Genomic DNA, 9,055 nt, shown 5'->3' on the forward strand with positions numbered 1-9,055 from the left:
GTTAACCTACGTGCCTGAGAACGTAAACAAATAATTATTTATAAAAAGCGTTACTTTTTTTTTTAAATTCTGTTTAGTTTGTAAACACGGATAATCGTTTCGAGGTGATTGTTATCCCAAATAAACTTATAAATTGAAGGAATAAGAAATGCCTATTTTAATTAAATATTGTTTTAAAATATAAGTACTAATTAATCTTCTTAATAGCTATTTAGAATTTGCTATAAATTTGAAGGACTTATCAGATCACAGTTTTCTTTCTAATTTGTAAGAGAAATTTTTATTTTAAGAGAGATATAAAACCAACTGATGGCCCGAATTGTAAGATAACTCGTGGGAAGATGGTTACAGAAGTAAGATGGTTACGACCTCAATGTTCATGAGATTTTCGACATATGTCTCTACAGCTTCATTTACAACACTACGCGCATCAATGCCTTCCTGCATTTTAACCTGCAGCATTTTTTCTAGAAATATTAATACTTTTCAATGTATAACGATTTAAAAATTTATACGCATGAAATTAGCATTTGAAATTATTACATGCTTGTCCTAGAATGGTATTTAGCTGCGAAAACCTAAGGTAATCGATATTTTTTTCAATAATGAAAATAGAACAACTTGTTAAATGTATCTTGTATCTGTAAGTGATACAACAAGGCAGCCACGCTCAATTCCGAATCAGGTAATTAATATTAATATCATAATCCCAATCTTACCCGTGTCCCTGTTATCTAGTGAAAGTCTGATTTTGCCGTGAAATAAATTTGATATAAAAACTTGTGCATTTGTATAACTATAAACTGCATAACCAATCATCTTTCTGATGCAGAAATAATATTTCTACTATGGCATAATATGGAGAACTGCTAGGAGAAACCTAAAAAGCTTGATTCTAAGACAGCAATACTGTTGTCGCGTGAGGCCGATTCTTGTCTCGTGTGATGATTAATTAATTTTCGTAAGTCTCACCTGACCGTCTTGTTCGTACGCCAGGTTCCCGTCACCAAGAGAAGTTCACTAAGTCTGTCTTTAGATTTTACTCACAGAAAAACCAATAAATCGACTATATACAATAATTCGATAGGAACAGCATTCCGCTATGTTCTCGCACCTTTTTGGAACTTAACACCACCGTTCTGGTGTTGCCAACTCGCTACAATATTAATATTAAACATTAAATATTAACAAAAAAAACATAAAAAAACGCCCGCCATCTAGCGGGATGAACGGGTCAACTGTAAATGGGTTCGAGAAATGCATAATTATGCATTCAAGAGGATTGCCTGTAGACATCGGAAACTTTCGATTCTAATATCTCGTCTTTGTCAGTCATCGATGAACCAATATCCTTCAGAATATCGAGTTTTCTTCCACCGACCAGTCACTTGGACCATCACAACTTGATCTGCATTTCCTTTTCCCACTACACAAGTATTATCAGCAAATTCATCAGAGAGTCAACTTCGGCATGTTTCGAAGAATTGCGCCAAATTCCACGCATTAGTACTGGACGCAAACCATATCCAAGAAAACAATATGCAGAAGAACTAGTTCTTTCGGAGATTAGAAGCCGAAAACAACCAAAAAATTGAGGAAGAAAGAAAGCTAGCCCTCATAACTTTTCTCGGAAAAGAACAAAGAAACGAATCCGTCAAAGGGAGTGGAGTAGTGAAGATACACCAGTCTCTTTCAACAATGCTGATTACTGTTGCGTTTGTGGCAAGTCCTGCGACTGAATAGAATGTGTTAGGTGCAGAAGGTAAATGCATGAGATCTATACTAAGCGCACAACTTTCTGCTTCAAGTGCGACGAGATTGAACCTAAAGATGACAGCACACAAATATAGAGAATCCAGATGAGTCTTCCGAGTTGTAGAATAATTAGTTAATTTTCTTGTTTGTGTTTGATATAAATAAGTTATATATTTATTGTCACTTAATGTACAGTACCTTTACATTAAAAAGCTCTATATAATCATTTATCTCCTTGAGGTTTTCTTAGATCGATCTTTCTCCATATTTTGAGAAAACATGGTAATTCGTGTATCAGTATTTGTAATTTTCTTCCAGTAGATTAATGTAATAGATGAAAATGGTTTGTAAAATATGGTCACATGGTTTGTAAAATATAAATCTGAAAAAGATAGTCTTATGCAAACAAAAATATTACCAACTTCTCCCGAGTTACTATACAGGAAAAGGTGGTACAGTATTATGGAACACTGCGAGTATTATGGAGCCACTCCATTTCGAACTGATAATAAAGGCGAACTGTAGCGGATTTTGGCTGAACTGAACTAGGCAGACATCCATAGCATGGGGAAAACCCGTTTCACTTCAATTAAACAGTTGTCCGAAGTGAATCAGCAAATTTGTATCTTTCAAAATTCGAAAGTTTTGAATGCTAAGTAAATTTAATTATTTTTAAAATATAAATCGTGTAGCTGTAGGCTCACTGGTGCATGTATTCCGTTCCAGAGACTTAGGAATACATATTAATCTGTGTGATTTTCACATTTTTTAAAATTTGGTCTTGACAGACATAAGTTAATTCAAGATGGGATTTCACTGGTGCTTTTAATATGGAACCCAACTCCTCCGAACTCTATTTGCAAGCAGACATTCGTCCGGAGCAATTTGTGAAAAAGACACTACGTAGAAAACCAATTCTTCTTGAGAATACCGAAAAAGAGCTGCTGGAATATATATTGTTGATGGGGATCATATTTTTCTATTATAAAAGCAGTTTTTCGATAAAATATATTGGAGATAATAATTTTGTAATTATTTAACTTTAACTTTCTTATTTCTTTTTGGATACATGAAAGCATTTTTTGAAAACATACAGAAAGGTTCCATATTACCACCCGATTTTCTCTAAGCATATTTCCTGACCTTTTGTACAAAAGCCTTCAAAAACCATACTTATAATTACACTAGCGAAAAATCCAATTAGGAACATTTAGTTTAATAGTTACCAGCACTTTTCGCACAAAAAAATGTGGGTATAGTTATGATACCTTGTTTACAATTCACTAAAATAAAAATAGGGTTCCGTAATACCACCTTCTCCTCTACATATTGATTTAATAAAATTTTTATTTAAATACCGTGAAGTGATAAGTTCTTTAAATTTATAGCAAACTAGCTTACCCATCGCGCATTGCTGCGATCTCAGAAGAAAGGAAATTCAAGCAAACTCGTTATGATAAAATTCAATTTACATGTTATCATTTTTATTGAAACTTATTATTATTATTTATTTTCATCGGGAAACATTTCAAAGTGTCGTTTCAATTTTATTTATTTATTGGAGTGCTTGTGGATACACGATATTTTTTGTTTTTCTGTGTGGTGCGTACACGAATAAATCAGAAGTTTTCGGACACGTGAGCTGGCCACATACAGTTGTCTATGCGAAAAGCACGGATTCTCCAAATTTAACCCACACACTTGCAGCGATTGTCAGAAGTGCTATAATCCCCATTTTTATATAGATTTTAAAAACCTTTATAATTTTAATTATTTCATTGCTCCTTCCTCTCTTCTTGGCATGTTGTGAAATTTCTGATAGTTAGGTAATAAACCGTTTTATTGTAATTTGTCTTTTTAAATTATTTTGAGTTCATATTAAAATTTGGAAAAGGGGGATCCCTAGATCAATAAAATAGGCGAATTTCCTCCTACAACTTCGGTTGTTGTTCGGGATACAATTAAGGTTTTAACAAAGTACGAGCGAATACGTAATTAGCAAAAAATAGTTGAAATAAAGTGACTAAAGAAAAATTATTACAAATATCGTAAATAACAGTTCACAAATGCATATATATAAATATTTTTTGCAGGGGAAAAATGGTCTTCACAATTTGAAATCCATCGATCTCACGATGAAATGCTCGTATACACTCTATCGTAGGATCGCGCCATCTATCCTAGGATAAATGTACTATGCCAGAAACGAAGTGTATTAAAAAACTACCCAAAGCGTCATGACAATCGTACTATGCCAGAAACCTTCGCGGGAGTATATTAAACAACTTCCGAAAGTTTCACGGCAATCGGATAAATGGTGTGGTAATGCATGAAGGACAGACAGACACACAAACACACACGCACACAAAAATACATACATTCATTTATATATATATAGATTCAAAATAGGTTTAATTAAAATATAGGACAAAAACTAATAATTATAATATAAGCACTAAGGTGAACTGTAAAAGGATTATGGCTGACAGGACTAAGACAGACAGCAAAGGTCAATTCTGAGAAAACGAGCAGAATACCTATATGAAAAGGCCCGATTATCACGAGATTGGTGAGGTGAAAATGGATAGATCCGATAAAAATAATCTATCCAAAAGTTAGAAAAACAATTAGCAAATGCAAGATGGTCCAAAAATCTTTTGATGGTAGGACCGTGTATTAGAAATATGTGAGAGGGAGGGAGAGAGGTGGCGCCAGAGTCGAACTCGTGTTTCTATACCGGCTTATCTCTGAAAATAAGCTTGCAAAACTAACGTAAGTAGAAAAAACGCTTCATAAATTTGTCGATAACCGTGGAATCGTTATTAAATGCAGTGACCAACTCTCCTCGGGAGCGACTCAAATTGACAAATCGTTCAAACAGATTTTGCAAAGTAATGACAACCGATTTGATCGAAATTTTGAGAATGAACAGCAGCAAGTAATAATTTTCAATGTAAATCCATCTCTGTAATCCAAAAAACACACTTTGGTAGACGTATCTGACTGCAGTATTACAAAGACGGATTTACATTGAAATATACCTTAGAGCAAGCCGATTATATATTAAGGAAGTAACAAAATAGTTGTCACGACAGAGGCATGATTTTGATATTCTATCTAGAACAAGCGACAAATGTCATCTTCATGTTAAATGTAAATGCTATTAAAAATTTTACAATTTGAAAATTTCAATAAATAGATATCAAAAGTAATCTATTATTTTAAAAAATATTATTTTTAGTATAAGTAATCTATTATTAATATGTTAAATGTTTATAGATATATTGCATTAATTTAACATAAATTTTAAACTATTCATTTTTAATATACATGAAAGACAATAAAAAGGTCTAACCTTTATTCGTAAACGAAGCAAATAGAGCCATCACGATGTCATATAAAGAAGTCTTTTTATCAGAATAGAACTTGGCACTCATTTTAAAAATTAAATAAAAAAATATCGTTCCAATAATAAAAGTAATGATTGTTGCAATCCACACCTGTATAAAATAATAAATTAAAAGTTGCATTTTACACTATTCTTTAAAGAAAAGAAAGAAAATGTTACAAGAATTGTAGAGTTGAATCAAATGTAACGATCACCAATTTTGTACATGAAACTCCGGGAATTCAAAGGAAAAATTAATTTATNTAAACGAACCAAATAGAGCCATCACGATGTCATATAAAGAAGTCTTTTTATCAGAATAAAACTTTGCACTCATGTTAAAAATTAAATAAAAAAATTGCATTAATTTAACATAAATTTTAAACTATTCATTTTTAATATACATGAAAGACAATAAAAAGGTCTAACCTTTATTCGTAAACGAAGCAAATAGAGCCATCACGATGTCATATAAAGAAGTCTTTTTATCAGAATACAACTTGGCACTCATTTTAAAAATTAAATAAAAAAATATCGTTCCAATAATAAAAGTAATGATTGTTGCAATCCACACCTGTATAAAATAATAAATTAAAAGTTGCATTTTACACTATTCTTTAAAGAAAAGAAAGAAAATGTTACAAGAATTGTAGAGTTGAATCAAATGTAACGATCACCAATTTTGTACATGAAACTCCGGGAATTCAAAGGAAAAATTAATTTATTAAAACTCTGTAAATATTTTTGTTGAAGTTCCAAAAGTGAGTTTTTGCAATATTTTATATCATTTTGACAATTCAAATACTTTAGCATGACCACTCCGTTCTGCCAGTACGCAAGCAATGGCGTTCAGCTTCTTGGACTACCCCATTACTACTAAAAGGTAATCTTATCAAACGAACTTTTACGAAATCAAACAAATGTATTTCAGAATACTAGATATGTACTGCAGAAGAATGACATAAATCTACAGCATTTATATCTCAATACATTGGGTGTTCGAACGTGCAAAATGACATTGGGTGTTATATTAAAGAATAATGACTTCTCTGCCATGTCTTGTCACGTAATGCATGAAAAAGTTGTTTTAAAATAGTACGGAAATAATCAGTTTTCATTTTTTTTAAGTTTAGAAAATGTTCCATTAGATATAAAATCGGTATTTCAGTAGACTGTTTTGATGATCACTAATATCTTTATTTTCGACTTTCAAGTATTCGATCCCTCTTCTGAAGGACCGTACATCAAGAATCTTATAAGCTGCTGAAGACGACTATGTGTTTCGTATATCGAGATATTCTTTTTAACCTTAAGAGATAGTGTACAGTAATGGAAAGAAGCATATGCCCGATAATATCCTGGGATACTTTGCAATATCAGTCTTATCCACAAAGTTATTAACGCTCTCAGAGAAATTAATTCACATAGTAAGAAAGAAAAGGTTAATGAAGATAAGTGTTTTGACCGATACGGTAAAAGCTGTTGGTTGCAAAATTATATGACTATAAACAGCAAAATTAGTGTTGGAGATGTTGATGTTATTGAAAAGGGAAAATGGCAAATTATAAAAAAAATTTGAGTTAGGTAAAGAGTTGGGATGGAAGGTGGCGAGATCGTGAATTATAGCAATTTTTTTTTTGTAGGAGTGTAAGACGTGAAATTAATAAAGCCAAAAGAATACATAGTTATGAAAGGAAATGTATGTGCTGTACATATGTATTATTTTACTTGGACGAACAGTGATTGTGTGACCAGTATGAGGATGACTCACAGTACGGTGTTTTAAGAATAAAGCAGGGGTGTCCAACCTTTTTGTTCCTCTGGGCCACATTGGAAGGAGTCATGGCGTTTTGGGCCACAAGTATATATAATATATTTGCGACCTAATCCTTAAATATATAAGTATATTTATTAAGTAACATGTCTAGATTATAGTAATAAGTATTAAAACTTTATTACGAAAAAGGATATTTTAAAAAATTACTTCTACAGACACTTTTAATTTTTACTTAGAAATAGATAAATTCATTTATTATAAAGGAGACAAACAAAAATTTTTTTGAAAAACACAAATATTTGTTTTATTTCGATCTCTAATTAATAAAAAAACGACGAAACACTATTTTAGAGTGCATTTTTATTCGACTAATATATTTATAAATAATATGTAGCCCAGTAAGTAATCAATGCGCCAAATGATAATTTTTACGCCAAACTAAAAAAGTGTAGCCAAATCTTGCAATGCTGGAAGGAATACTAAATAGTGTTGGAGTTGGAACTCAAAGGATTATAGACCCAAATTTGAGAAAAGAAGAGAAAGGCCTGTAGTAAGGAAGGTTGGAAAATTAAGGGTCAATATTTGCATAATAGAAGGTCTATTTAACCTTTCTCACTACTTTTTATCTTTTGGCNCAAACAAAAATTTTTTTGAAAAACACAAATATTTGTTTTATTTCGATCTCTAATTAATAAAAAAACGACGAAACACTATTTTAGAGTGCATTTTTATTCGACTAATATCTTTATAAATAATATGTAGCCCAGTAAGTAATCAATGCGCCAAATGATAATTTTTACGCCAAACTAAAAAACTGTAGCCAAATCTTGCAATGCTGGAAGGAATACTAAATAATGCTGGAGCTGGAACTCAAAGGATTATAGACCCAAATTTGAAAAAAGAAGAGAAAGGCGAAAAGATGAAAAGTAGTAAGGAAGGTTGGAAAATTAAGAGTCAATATTTGCATAACAGAAAATCTAATTAACTTTTCTCACTATTTTTTATCTTTTGGCTTCTCTCTTCTTTTCTCAATTTTAGGTCTATAATTTTTTGAGTCACAACTCCAACTTTATATAGCATTCCTTCGTCATTCACACATTTCCAAGTATTTGAAAATATTTCCTTTTCACTCAAAAATAAAATATATAAAAGTTTACGGCTTTGTGAAACTTCTTTTTTGAGTTTATGCCGTTGAAATAAAAAAATTAATAAAATAAACAATTTGTCGGTTTTGTTTACACGTTTATTGGGGCGCATTTGAACTTGCTTTGGGCCGCGGGTTGGACACCCCCGTTTTAATGGATAAAAACGATCAATGTTAGGAAGTGGAAAAGCTTCACTATCTTCTAAATGTTGCAATTCATTTTTAAGACGTGAATGAAGTAATCAAATATCCAAGAAGGATGTTCACTGTTTTGATGTTTAAGACATCCCATAGAATAGAGACGCCCAATAAAGTTAAAAAGTTTGCCAAAAGAGAAGTAAAGAATGTTTAAAGTAACTTAAAATATTTTCTCGTGTTACAGTAGAGCCTCGATTATCCAACTCAACTGGGGACTGGGGTTTGTCCGATAATTGAAAAGTCGGATAACCGAAAAGTATAAAAAAATTCATTATTAGTGTAGTATATTATTATATCCCATATAATTAGTATATTAGTATATCGCTATTAACCTAGTTCGCGTTGAATTTTCCTCCATTTTAAGCCTATCAATTTTTTTTTTTTTTAAATAATAATCGTCGCTATTGTATCGTTAAAAATTATTTTTAAATTATTTTATTGCTCACAAAACAAACGACCACTCATAATTAGAAAATTAAGTCTCGTTTAAATACTCGCTCCGTTTCATGGTCGAATGAGTGTTGCCAGCTAAAACACGTAAAAATATTAAAGTACCCAAGGCATAGTCAAATATTGTAGCGCCACATCACTAGCGGACATTTGAAGTTTGCCGACAAGGACGGTCGGTTAACCGAGGTTTCGGTTAATCGGGGGTCGGATAATCGAGGCTCTACTGTACTTGTAACTTGGAGATCATTTCTTTAGGGACAAATATTTATATTACAAATAATTGTATACTATAAATATAATATAGTATTTTCTTATAAATAATGATATTTTATATAATTATATA

The sequence above is a fragment of the Centruroides sculpturatus genome, unplaced genomic scaffold, assembly GCF_000671375.1.
Source record: "Centruroides sculpturatus isolate CEXI.00-Female unplaced genomic scaffold, Cexi_2.0 scaffold1615, whole genome shotgun sequence".
Classification (NCBI taxonomy): Eukaryota; Metazoa; Arthropoda; class Arachnida; order Scorpiones; family Buthidae; genus Centruroides; species Centruroides sculpturatus.